The sequence below is a fragment of the Manis pentadactyla genome, chromosome X (genome assembly GCF_030020395.1).
Source record: "Manis pentadactyla isolate mManPen7 chromosome X, mManPen7.hap1, whole genome shotgun sequence".
NCBI lineage: Eukaryota > Metazoa > Chordata > Mammalia > Pholidota > Manidae > Manis > Manis pentadactyla.
Window position 1 is genome coordinate 131,529,262 of NC_080038.1, and position 12,314 is coordinate 131,541,575.

Consider the following 12,314-nt stretch of genomic DNA (forward strand, 5'->3'; position numbering starts at 1 on the left):
ATTTGCTTTTTTACCCTAAAAGTTTGGAGCAACACTTAGTCACTCAACAGCTCCTTTCAAATATCTACCATGTGCCAAGCACTCTTTTAGCCCTGGAGCCACTGTAACAAATAAAAGTGAGCCAAGTCCCACTTCCATGTTTTCACGCTGGATTTTTCTATTTGATTCCAACTATTCCTATCTCTAAATGTACCAAAACATAATAAGCTTAGGAACAAATCAACTAAATGGATAAAAACATTTATCATTCACACACACATGTATTTGTAATGAGATGCAGTTTGTGTGAGCAGTGAGGCCTTGGCCTTGGTGAGAAGATGGCAGGCATCGTGAGCTCCTGGATGAGTTTTCTCATCCATAAAAGAACAGGGTGGTACCTTCTACCTCTAGCATCATCTTGTGTTCTGAGTAGCTTTATTTTACCCTGCTGTACAATGCAGGTATAATGCCTTGGCCCCTAGTTCTGTCCTGACTCCTGAAGCAGGCGTGAGCCTCCTGTAAGTGCATGAGGGAATTTCAGTGTTTTTTTCCTCTTTTCCTAGAACCTGCCCTACCTATCCCCTCCTATATGTAGACCCAATATCTGTAACTCCACCTCTCAAGCAATTAATTGTAAATACAGCATACATTTCAAGAAGACTATTTGAGATGCAAAAATATATATTTGGAAAAATTGTAAACTCACAGACAAGTTGCGAGAACAGTATCTATGTTTCTTCCCTGAATCATTTGATAGTAAGCTGTCTACCTGATGCCCTATCGCCCCTGAATGCTTTGGTGTATATTTCCTGCAGAGGACATTCTCCTATATAACCACAATACAACCATTAAAACCAAGTTGTTAACAGTGATACATTATTACCATCTAATCGTCAAACTCCATTCAACTTTCTCCTAATGCCCTAATCATGTTCTTTATAGCAAAAGGATCCAATCCAGGATCAGACTTAGCATTTAATTTTCCTGTCTTTTTAGTCTCCTTCAGTCTGAAACAGTTCCTCTGTCTTTTTTTTTTCATGATCTTAACATTTTTGAAGAGTATAGCCTATTCTTTTTTGTAGAATATCCTTTAATTTAGGTTTAGCTGAGGTTTCCTCACGCTTAGGTTCAGTTTATGCGTCTCCTGCAGGAATATCACAGGAGCGATGCTGGCTTCTCATTTCATCCTGTCAGGTGGTCCATATTTCACTTGGTCCTATTACTAATAATACTCACTTTGATCACTTCACTAAGGTGGAAGTGTCTGTGAGCCTCCTGCACTGTGAAGTTATTCCCTTTGTAATTAATATGTATTCTGTGGGGAGGGGAGGTACTCTGAGACTATGTCAATATTCCGTTCCTAATCAAACTTTCACCTACTAGTTTTAGCATCCATTGATGTTTTCTGGCTGAATTTGTTATTACTATGATGGATGCCAAATGGTGATTTTCGAATTCAATCATCTCTTAAACATTTATTAGTTGATGTTTCATGTCAGGAAAAGCTTTTCCTTCTCCCCATTCATTTGTTTATTTAAATATGACCTATAGATTCCTATGTTTCAGTGAGGTTTTACAAATCTTCTCTGGCTATTCTCAAATCTCCTATGTAATTGGACACATCTCCCTTCAGCAGAATGAGAGGCAGACAGCAGTTGAAATATTAAGCCTATTCTAGACTTTGTCAATCTCTCCAGACTGGAGCCCCATCGTATAAAGTTTGCCTCATTATAACATAAGGGTTTTGGCTAGAGGATAATAACTAACCATTGAGCACGTAGACTGTGTGCTGAAGTTGTTTGCACGCATTATTTGAATTCACCAATGATTCAACTCTGTGAAGTAAGTATTACCATCTACAATTTACATATAAGAAAACCAAGGCATTGAGAAGTTTATTTACTTGCCAAAGGACACACAGCCTGTGTCAAAGTACAGACCTCAATCTGTATGATTCCTAAAGCATTGCCACTTTGCTGTCCTGTCCACAACTTACCCCTGCAAACACAGAAGGCCCTGAGACCTGACTGAGTAATCACTTTCCATGTTTCCCCTCCTTTTTATTTGTTCTCTGCTGGCCTCTGTACAGGCATACCTCGTTTTTTGGTGCTTAGCTTTACTGCACTCTGCAGATACTGAGTTTTTTACAAATTAAAGGTTTGGGTCAATCTTGCATCAAGCAAGTTTATTTGGCACCATTTTTCCAACAGCATGTGCTCACTCCATGTCTCTGTCATATTTTGGTAATTTTTCCAATATTCAAACTTTTTCATTATTATCATATTTGTTATGGTGATCTGTAATCAATGATCTTTGATGTTACTCTGGTAATTGCTTTGGGGCGCTATGAACTGCACCCATACAAGATGGCAAACAATCGATAAATGTGTGTCCTGACTGCTCTACCAACCAGCCATTTCCCCGTCTCTTTCCCTTGCCTCAGGCCTCCTTCTTCTCTGATGCACGATAATACTTGAAATTAGCCAATTAACAACCCTACAGTGGCCTCTTAAGTGTTCAAGTGAAGGGAAGAGTCACATGTCTCTCAGTTTCAAAAGCTAGAAATGATTAAGCTTAGTGAGGAAGGCGTATCAAAAACCAAGACAGGCTGAAAGCTAGGCCTCTTGTGCCAGCTAGCCAAGTTGTAAATACAAAGGAAAAGTTCTTGAAAAATAAAAGTGCTGCTCTAGAGAACACACAACTTATAAGAAAGCGAAACAGCCTTATTGCTGATATGGAGATAGTTTGAGTGCTCTGGATAAAAGATCAGACCAGCCACAACAGTCCATTAAGCCAAAGCCTAATTCCAGAGCAAGGCCCTTGCTTTCTTCAATTCTGTGATGGCTGTGAGAGGTGAGGAGACTGCAGAAGAAAAGTTGGAAGCTCACAGAATTTGGTTCATGAAGTTTAAGGAAAGAAGACATCTCCAGAAATCAAAGTGCCAGGTGAAGCAGCAAGTGCTGATGGAGAAGCTGCAGCAAGTTATCCAGAAGATCTAGCTAAGGCCATTAATGAAGGTGGCTGCACTAAACAACAGATTTTCAGTGTAAATGAAATAGCCTCCTGTTGGAAGAAGATGCCCTCTAGGACCTTCATAGCTAGAGAGGAGAAGTCAATGCCTAGCTTCAAAGCTTCAAGGGTCAGGATGGCTCTCTTGTTAGGGGCTAATGCAGTTGAATTGAAGTTGAAGTCAGTGCTCACTGGCTATTCTGAAAATACTAAAGCCCTTACAAATATGTTAAATGTACTCTGCCTGTGCTCTGTTAAATGGAACAAGAAAGCTTGAATGACAGCACAAATGTTTAATACACGGTTTACTGAATATTTTAAGCCCACTGTTGAGTTCTACTGCTCAGAAAAAAAGATTTCTTTCAAGATATTGCAGTTAATTGACAATGCACCTGGTCACCAAAGAGCTCTAATGGAGGTAGACAATAAGATTCATATTGTTGTCATGCCTGCTAACACAACATCCATTCTATGGCCCATGGATCAAGGAGTCATTTCAACTTTCAAGTCTTACAGTTTAAGAAACACCTTTTGTAAGGTTCTACTCGCCATAGAAGGTGAATCCTCTAATGGATCTCGGCAAAGTAACTTGAAAACCTTCTGGAAATGATTTATCATTCTTGATGCCATTAAGAACACTCATAATTCATGAGAAAAAGGACAAAATATCAATATGAACAGGAATTTGGAAGTTGATTCTAACCCTCATAGATGACTTTGAGGGGTTCAAGACCTCAGTGGAGGAAGTCACTGCAGATGTGGTGGAAACAGCAAGAGAACTAGAATTAGAAGTAGAGCCTAAGATGTGGCTGAGTTGCTACAATCTCATGATGAAACTTGGACAGATGAGGAATTCCTTCTTATGGATGAGCCAAGAAAGTGGTTTCTTGAGATGGAAACTACTCCTGGTGAAGACACTGTGAAGATTGTTGAAATGACAACAGAGGGTTTAGATTATTATATAAACTTAGTTGGTAAAGCCGCTGCAGGGTTTGAGAGGACTGGCTCCAATTTTGAAAGAAGTTCTACTGTGGGTGAAATGCTATCAAACAGCATCCCATGCTACTGAGGAATTGTTCGTGAAATGAAGAGTCCATCGATGTGGCAAACTTCACTGTTGTCTTATTTTAAGAAATTGCCACAGCCAGCCCAACCTTTGGTAATCACCACCCTGATTAGTCAGCAGCCATCAACACTGAGGCAAGACCCTCCACCAGCAAAAAGATTATGACTTGCTGAAAACTCCAACGATCATTAGCATTTTTTTAGCAATAAATCATTTAGTAATTAAGGTATGCATGTTTTTTAGATATAATGCTATCATACATTTAATAAACTACAGCATAGTGTAAAATAACTTTGATAAGTACTGAGAAGCCAAAAAACTCATTTGAATCACTTTATTGGATATTTGTTTTATTGTGATGGTCTGGAACTGAACCTGCAAAATTTCCAAGGTATGATTGTATGGCTTCTTTATTCATGAGGACAGAGTTTAAACTCCTTTGCTGGATAAAACAGTATCATCAAACTCCAGGTGTCACAAGTGAGCCGACTTCAAAGATACTGAATTCAGTGATGAAATAAACTTGAAAGAAAAAGATACACAACCCCCTTCCCTTGCCCCCAGTGTTAGTTCTAAGGTCTAAGATTTCTGGTCTTAGAGTTAAATTTCCCAGTGAATATTCCAGTGAGAGTGGAGTTTGCTCTGTGACGTGGCTCTGAGGTGTCACGCCCTTCCCCATTGAAGTTCCTGCTGATCTCTGAGATTTTAGGCTGCTTGGAGTTATACCCCTGAGATTGTACAGTGTGCAATTCATGTTGAGCGTCTGAAACATAAGACCAACAAACAGCAGGCTTTCATTGGACATGATTGTGCAAGACTGGTGTTTGGGGACCTCTTCCTTCCCCCATTCATTCATTCATTCATTCATTGAATATTTATTAAGCACCGTTCATCCAGTTGATGCCAAAGAAGGTAAGTAAAATCCCTGATGACAGAATTCAGACTTGTCTATTGGAGGAGTAAGACAAGTAAACAGAATTCCAAAGGTGGGATTGGTGCTAAGGGAATACAGATACAAGCTCTCATTCAACAACTATTCTCAAAACTCTGTACTTTCAAAATGTGCCACAATGATTAGATGTTTCTGTATTCACTCATGCGTTCGGTGAATGATTACTGACTGACAGTCTTGGGTGTGCTGGGTACCAGAAGCAGGGAGAAGGACAGCAGCCATCAAAGAACTGTCTGTCTGCTCCAGGAAATCGTCAAGGGGAGGGACAGTGACAGTCCTCAATGGGAAAGACACAGGCTTCAGAAAGCACAAAGCAGGGACCCCACCTAGTCTGAGTGAGAGTTAGGGAGGGTAAAGTAGGCGCTGAAGGCTTTCCCAAAAGAGTAGTCTGGAAGCTGTGAGGGGAAGTCAGCTAGATGAAAGGATAGCAGGGTTTCTGTGAGACCCAGGAGGTCTCGCGAGTGAGGCAGCGGGCAAGGTGAGGGCTGCTGGAATGCGGAGGCGGTGGGGGCTTGGGGAGGGGGTGGGCCCAGGACCATGGGGGCTGCCCAAGGAATGGACACTGAGCAGCAGCCTGAGGAAGGGATGCTCCTGAGATCAAATCTGGAAAAGCAGGATAAGGGGAGAGAACCTTGGCTGTCATTGCAGGGAGACAATCTAGACCTCACTTCTCCCAGCCAACTAACATCCTGAAGGGGCAGCAAATACCCTACATTGAATCAAAATATTGTTCTAGTCACTTCAAGTTTTGCCCAGATTTGCCTTACACAACTAGCGAGAAGTAAATAGCTCCTGTCACTGCTCAAGAGTCCTAAAGTGGAGATTTTAAACACGCGTGTGCACCCATGCACACACACTTGCTAGGTTTGCTTATCTCTGTGGAAAACTGTTTACACAGGCCTGTGCAACTTTCCAGGGGCAACTGCTGGCCAGGCCTCCGGCTGGCAACCACATGGGTCATGGCCTTGGCAGCCAGCCGAAAAGCTGAAACCACAAAGTACATGACTTGGGGCGATTTAATAGACATACTGATTTATTTTATTGCATTTTAAATATGCTCAGAGGCCTCCAAAGAAGTACCCATGCAAGCCTGCTGTGGATCCCCACAAGCATGAGCCTGAACCTGCTCCCAGGTAGCTGCAGCCAGCAGCCTGGGGCTATGTTTTCCAGCGACTGCACTGAGGCCCAGGGCTCTGCTGCCCTGTCGCACTGAGTGTCCCAGAAGGAGGGGTCTGGAGAGGGAGGTGAGACCCATGACCAGAATTTCACTGCAAGAGCCCAACATGCAGCGCTCAGGACATCCAGTGCTGGGTTATGCAAAGTACGTAAGCAGGCCTGGTAGATCCTGGCTTTACTACACTTGACGTTTGTGACTAAGCCAGCCTTGAACGGTGTGGGAGGTGGTAAACAAGATGATAGATGTAAAAGCACTCTGTGAACTGGGAAATATAAATATTGTCTGTGGTCATTCTTCCCTGTGCCCAAAGGAAAGACCTGGGAGGGAGCCAGTTGGTTACCTACCCAAGGCAGAAATGGCAGCAGGAATGGCTGGAGGGAGAAAGAGCATGCCAGGGCCATTGGCAGAGAAGAGACTTGCCTGGCAGAACTGGGCAATTGGCAAAGCAGGCTTCAGGACCACAATCTCCAGGTGGCCTTATTTGGAGTGTGTCCTTTAGCTTGTCCTCCACTCTGATTTTCCCTGGGTGCCTCCTGGGATCGCCCAACGGTCTGTGAGCGCCAGGGCCTGGAGACAGCCGCCCTGTGCTCAGTCCTCCAGGCTGCTTCTCCAGGAATACAGCTCACAGTCGGGATTGGCATCAGTGTCAATCCCATGCCGTTCCCATAGGGAAGGAAGATTATGATTAACCCCATTTTACAGATGAAGAAATTGGAGCCTAGGGAGGTTCCAGAGCATGCTCAAAGTCACTGTCAACAGTGCTTCCTTTCCAGTATCCCAACAGTTTTTCCAAATGCATCTATTCACTCGGCAAATATTTATTGAACACCTACAAACCACTAGACTTGTCTTAGGCAAAAGGGATGCATAGATGAATAACAACAGCAGCAAAAGCCACTGAGATGCCTTCCCTCAGGGAGCATACATTCTAGAGAAGGGAGAAAATGAATCAGCTTGCAAAGAAATTAATTAACAAGTTAATTTCTCATAAAAGAGGGAAGGCCTTTCTCAAGAGGAGGCAGTGGTGGAGCTGAAACCACCTAATGGATGAGGAGGAAGTGTTTCCAGGGAGAGGGGTTAGCCACGCACAGGTCCTGAGGCTATGCCGTCAAAGGGAATGTTGGAAGGCCTGTGTGATGGGAAGGTTGTGAATGAGGCAGGGTGACGGAACAATGGAGGCAGACGAGATCCAGGAGAGACTGGCAAGGGCCAGAGAGGGAGGGCCTTGGAGACAGTGCGGAGAGTTTGAGTTTTATTCTAAACGCCTTGGCAGACTGTGGAGGCCTTGAGGAATTGGCATGATCTGCACAAAAGGTAGAGATGATTGGACTGGAGTTTAGGCATGGCAGGAAGTGAAAGTGAGTAGTTCCTACAGAAGAGGCTGGTCCTGGCCTGGAGCTGCCCACACTGGAGACGGAGAGATGGGGAGGAGTTCAGGATTCACTGCTGCCCTGGATGTGGGCGTGGTAAAAAGCCAGGACTCAAGGGTGTGAGGAACTTTGGGATGGGGGCGGAGAAATCTGGCGAAGTAGGTTGGTGGCATGGGCAGGGCTGTGGTGCAGAAATCCATGCATATGTTCTGGCCATGGTAAATGTGAGATTTGTGTAGGCACTGGGGATTAAAGATGGGCTAAAATAGACACAGTTCCTGTCCTCACTTCGGTGGTGGTGTGTGGCTGGTGGTAGCCACAGAGGTCTCCCAAAGAGGATCTGAACTGGGGTCCATGGATATCCTTGAGGGGAGTCTGTGAGCTTCCTAAAATTTTGCCTTCCAATCTTCCACCACCTGAATCCTTTTCAAATATGATTAAAATTATTGCTCTCCTCAGGAAAAACACACATACATAGAGTTACACAACCCCTCTAGGGCTTCCTCTCCCTACTGTAGAGCTTGTATTCTGGTGCTAGTGCACTCTACGCAGATGCCTGCACGTCCTCCGTGATTTCTCACCTTCAAGCCTCTGCTCATGCAGCCCCTCCCACCTGGGAGGAGTTATCCTTCATCTCTTGCCCCTGCTGCTTAGCTAACCTCCAATCATACTTCTTATCTCTGTGCCTTCCCCTGAATGAAAAATGTACCTGGTCCATGCCCTCCATGAGCTTATGGTCTAGCTGGGAAATACAGACATCAAGCAAGGAATACCCGTGAAGCGGGATGAGACCTTGAAGGAGAAGGGCAGGGTGTGATGGGGCATCTGGTGTGGCCATAGGTGGTGGTGAATCGAGTACATCAGGGAAGAGTTCCTGAGAGCAGCGACCTCTCTGTGGAGAATGGAAAAAGAAGTAAAGGTACCCTGGGTGGTGGGGACAGGGAGATGACAGCATGTGTAAAGGCCTGGGGTGAGGGAGCATGTTGCATAAGGGGAAATAGTGGGGAGAGGGCTTTGTAGGTTGAGGAAAGGTGCAGTGAGAAGACATTGAGAGATGGGACAGTACATGATCAGCTTTGTGTTTGAGAAAGAGCACTGGCTGCTGGGTGCAGCACGGATGGGGGTGGAGGGGCCAGGAGAGGCAAGCAGGCAGCTGTGTTCCTGCCGTAGCCACCAAAGGGGGAATGTCTGCTCTGCTGTGGTCAGGGTAGTGTGCAGGAGGGCGACTTGGGCGCTCCCCTCCCCCCACTCTGCACCTTAAGCCCGTGTTGAAATAATCATTTATACCAACAGAAGCTGCCTTATTTCCCTCTCCCAGGTGACAAAAAGTCATCCTTTCTTGAAAGTAGGCCATTTGGGATATGCGATGGAAAAGAGAATACAGTTGACCCTTGAACAACACAGGGGTTAGAGGCACCAATGCACCACCCCCCACCCAATCCTGTGTGGTCAAAAATCAGCATGTAACTTTGGACTCCCCAAAACAGTACTACTAGTTACCTACTGTTGACTGGAAGCCTCACCAACAACATAAACAGTCAATTAACACATATTTTGTATGTTACATGTATTATATTCTGTATTCCTACAGGATATAAATCAAGTTAGAGAAAAGAAAATGTTTTTTTAAACTGTTGCAAATCTCCAGAAAGTTTTCCAATGTATTTATTGAAAAAATCTACATGTAAGTAGGCTCGCACAGTTCAGACCTGTGTTGTTCAAGGTTCAACTGTATGTCCTTACTCTATGGAAACAAATGGCCTGTTGAGACAACCCCTTTCTAATGAGTACTCTAAGCCTGTTCTATGCCTGACAGTTTCGCGTTGTTTGGAAGCACTTACTGCCATCACTGATGAGTGGTGGGGCTTGCAGATCCCAATATTGCATTCTTGAGCCATCCTCCTATCAGCCTGGCAGGAGGCAGAGAAGTGTGATGTTTATGGGGCCAGGGGAGGTGTTGGGAGACCCACAAAGAGAGAGAGCTTGGCTGGCTCTTCTCAAGTTGACCCAAAGGATTTCTCTCAAGATTGGGAGATATTGGAAGAATGTAGCACTTGATTCTGGTTTATAACGAACTGGGGAAGTAGTAAGGGGGTAGATTTTGGAGATAATAATGCTTTCAAAGTCATTCCTGTGATCTTCCTTGCTTTAGGGTTTATTAGCATCCAAACATTGGCAGCCCTAGTCAGAACATGCTCAGGGCATCGAACTACTTCCTGGAATCACAGTCCTCTACCCACATGGCATAAGCTCTAAATGCAGGCTCACGGGTCAGACTGCCCAAGTTCAAAATGTGACACTGCCACTGGGTAACTCAAATTCTTTGACTCTCTGTTTACCCATTTGAAAAATCAGGATGCTAATATGACCCACTTCACAGGATTGCTGTGAGGGTAAAATGGGATGGCCCGTGCCAAGTACCTGGTACATCCTGTTAATAGTTAGTAGTTGTGGAATGCTTACTATGACTTGTAACTAAACTATCCGGCAACTCAAACTCCCTCCCCACCCCCAACCATTTGTTATCTCACTTCTTATTGCCACAAACACTTTGAGATGTCCTTGAATTTGCTAGAATAGTCTCAAACAAGATTACCCTAAAAACCAGTGCTTGGAGCTGTGAAATAATTGATTAACTTTCTTATATGATTGATTTTGCTCAGTATTAAGTATCTAAATCTAAGTAAACATGAAAAAATGGAGAAAAGCAGTAAAACCAAATTTTAAAGTCTGTATCAGTACAGAAAAGGAGTAGATGTTTAAAAAGACAAACTCAGTGCCATCCCCAGTGAAGCCAGAAAACACAAATACTGGTGGTGGGTGTATCTGAGTGATGAGGCAAGAGGTGTTCTCTTTTCTTTTTTCACTACATCTGCCATTTCCCAACTTTCCTTTAAGGAACCTATTTTACTTACACACATTAAAAAAAATCATTATTAGAAAGAAGAGAAAAAGCGGTGCAAGTGCTAATGTTGTTTCAAACTTCTGTGAATGTTCATAGCAGTGCAAAATAAGCTAGTTACAGCTTCAAAAAATTAACCAGTTTAATTCATGCTGTTTGTTCACTGAGAGTTAATTTAATATACTTATCCTAGAAAATAATGCATTATTCAGTTTAATCAATATTCATTTGCTTTTTGCATAATCATATTTGCAAAAGCATTTATTAACAATGTGCCTGCAGACTCACAGGGGAAGGCCATGCTATAAGAAGAGTAAAATTTTTGAAATAAAAGAAAAACAATGAATTTATCGACATTAGACAAATAATTGATTCTAATATGCTTGCAGGTTTCCATTTAAAATGCATCCAGGAGTCCTTTGTATATGTGTTTTCATTGGAAGCAACAATAGATACACTGTCAAATTAATGACTATCATGTTAATTCAAAAGGAAATTAAATCTGGGTTATTATTAAATAGTTGGCATATTGGTGCGTGTAACATTGGCTTTTTCTACATAACCTCAATTGACTGGAACAGTCGATGCCATGGATATTTGCAAATGTTTGTTCTTGTGTAGCTAAGAAATACATATTTTTCCATTTTAATACGGATGCTTAATATTATGTAGACACAGATAAAAATGCATGTTAGGTTTTTCAGACATTCGGAATTGAAAAATGTCACCTTTTAGGAAAAAGAGAAGTTTCCTGTGAATGAGTCCTATTTGCATCCTTGAATTTTTCTTTAAGAATATTTTCTATATTGTGAATATTATTTCTCACTGATTCATTTTATGTAATTTTTCAGAGCTCAAACTTTGGAGGAAAAAACTGGGAAACTGGATTTAGAGGACTGTTGACTAGCTTCCGTACGGCATTCAGGATGATACCCCTTTTGGAGAAATGGGTAATGTTACAGTGGTTCTTTGTTTCTATTTTATTTGTTTAGTATTTTTTTAGCTTAAGTATAGCTGTAAATATTTTCTTAAATAAATCTATCAATTAAAGCTATTATCAGCTAGGTTGTAAATTTCCAGGAAAACATAGCTTGGGGGCAGAGATTGGAGGAGGCCAATTCATTATTTTAACTTCCAGATTGTAGAACTAACTCTGAAGGATTTTACATGGCTCTTGCCATGACACACACCTAAACATCATTTTATCCTAAGGAGAAGTGTCTAAAGCCTTAAATTTCATTATTATTTAGAAAGAAGTACATGAAAAAGGGGCCTAAGTAAGGTAATACTCTACAAATGGGGGCGGGTTGAAGAGATAAAGTAATATTAAGAAAATTTTAATAGAATGGTCATGAGATATCTTCCAAATATAGGTGCATCCCACTTAACTACAACTCATTAAGTGGAATATACTTACAGAAGTTACAAATTATAGCAAAAATCCTTCATCCAGCATCTTATGCCTCAACTATGCAGAAAGATTAGGTGTCTTCTCCCTACTGAACTTAAAGGGGCATTGAGCAAACATTGCAAATACTGGTAGGCTTGAACAGGGCTATTAAATAAACAAACAGTTAAGGGATTTCCTAGAAGATAAACCCCTTTATAGAAGGAGCAGCTAAATGCTTTGAATTTTCAAAGAAAATATTTATCTAGGGAGAGGTGAGCAATGGAATACATTTAACAACTAAGGCAATGAACACGACACACCTCCAGATGTAATCAGAACAGCATTTCTATTTTTTTACTATAAAAGTGCAATTTATCTTAAAATAAGTAATTTTTGAAAGCCTTGGTACATTTTTTTAATGTGGTTAAAATAAACAAAAACCTTGCCACATTCTAAAATGTGATTTGTA

The 12,314-nt window shown here is 42.1% G+C and overlaps 1 long non-coding RNA gene across 1 annotated transcript in view; it reads left to right on the forward strand.

Annotated features, from left to right (window-relative positions):
- LOC118929246 (uncharacterized) overlaps positions 1-12,314 on the forward strand; it is a 119,644-nt gene that overhangs the window by 22,625 nt on the left and 84,705 nt on the right. The window contains exon 2 of the long non-coding RNA XR_005031515.1: positions 11,307-11,405. This is a non-coding gene — a long non-coding RNA (uncharacterized LOC118929246). The remainder of the gene's footprint in view (positions 1-11,306; positions 11,406-12,314) is intronic.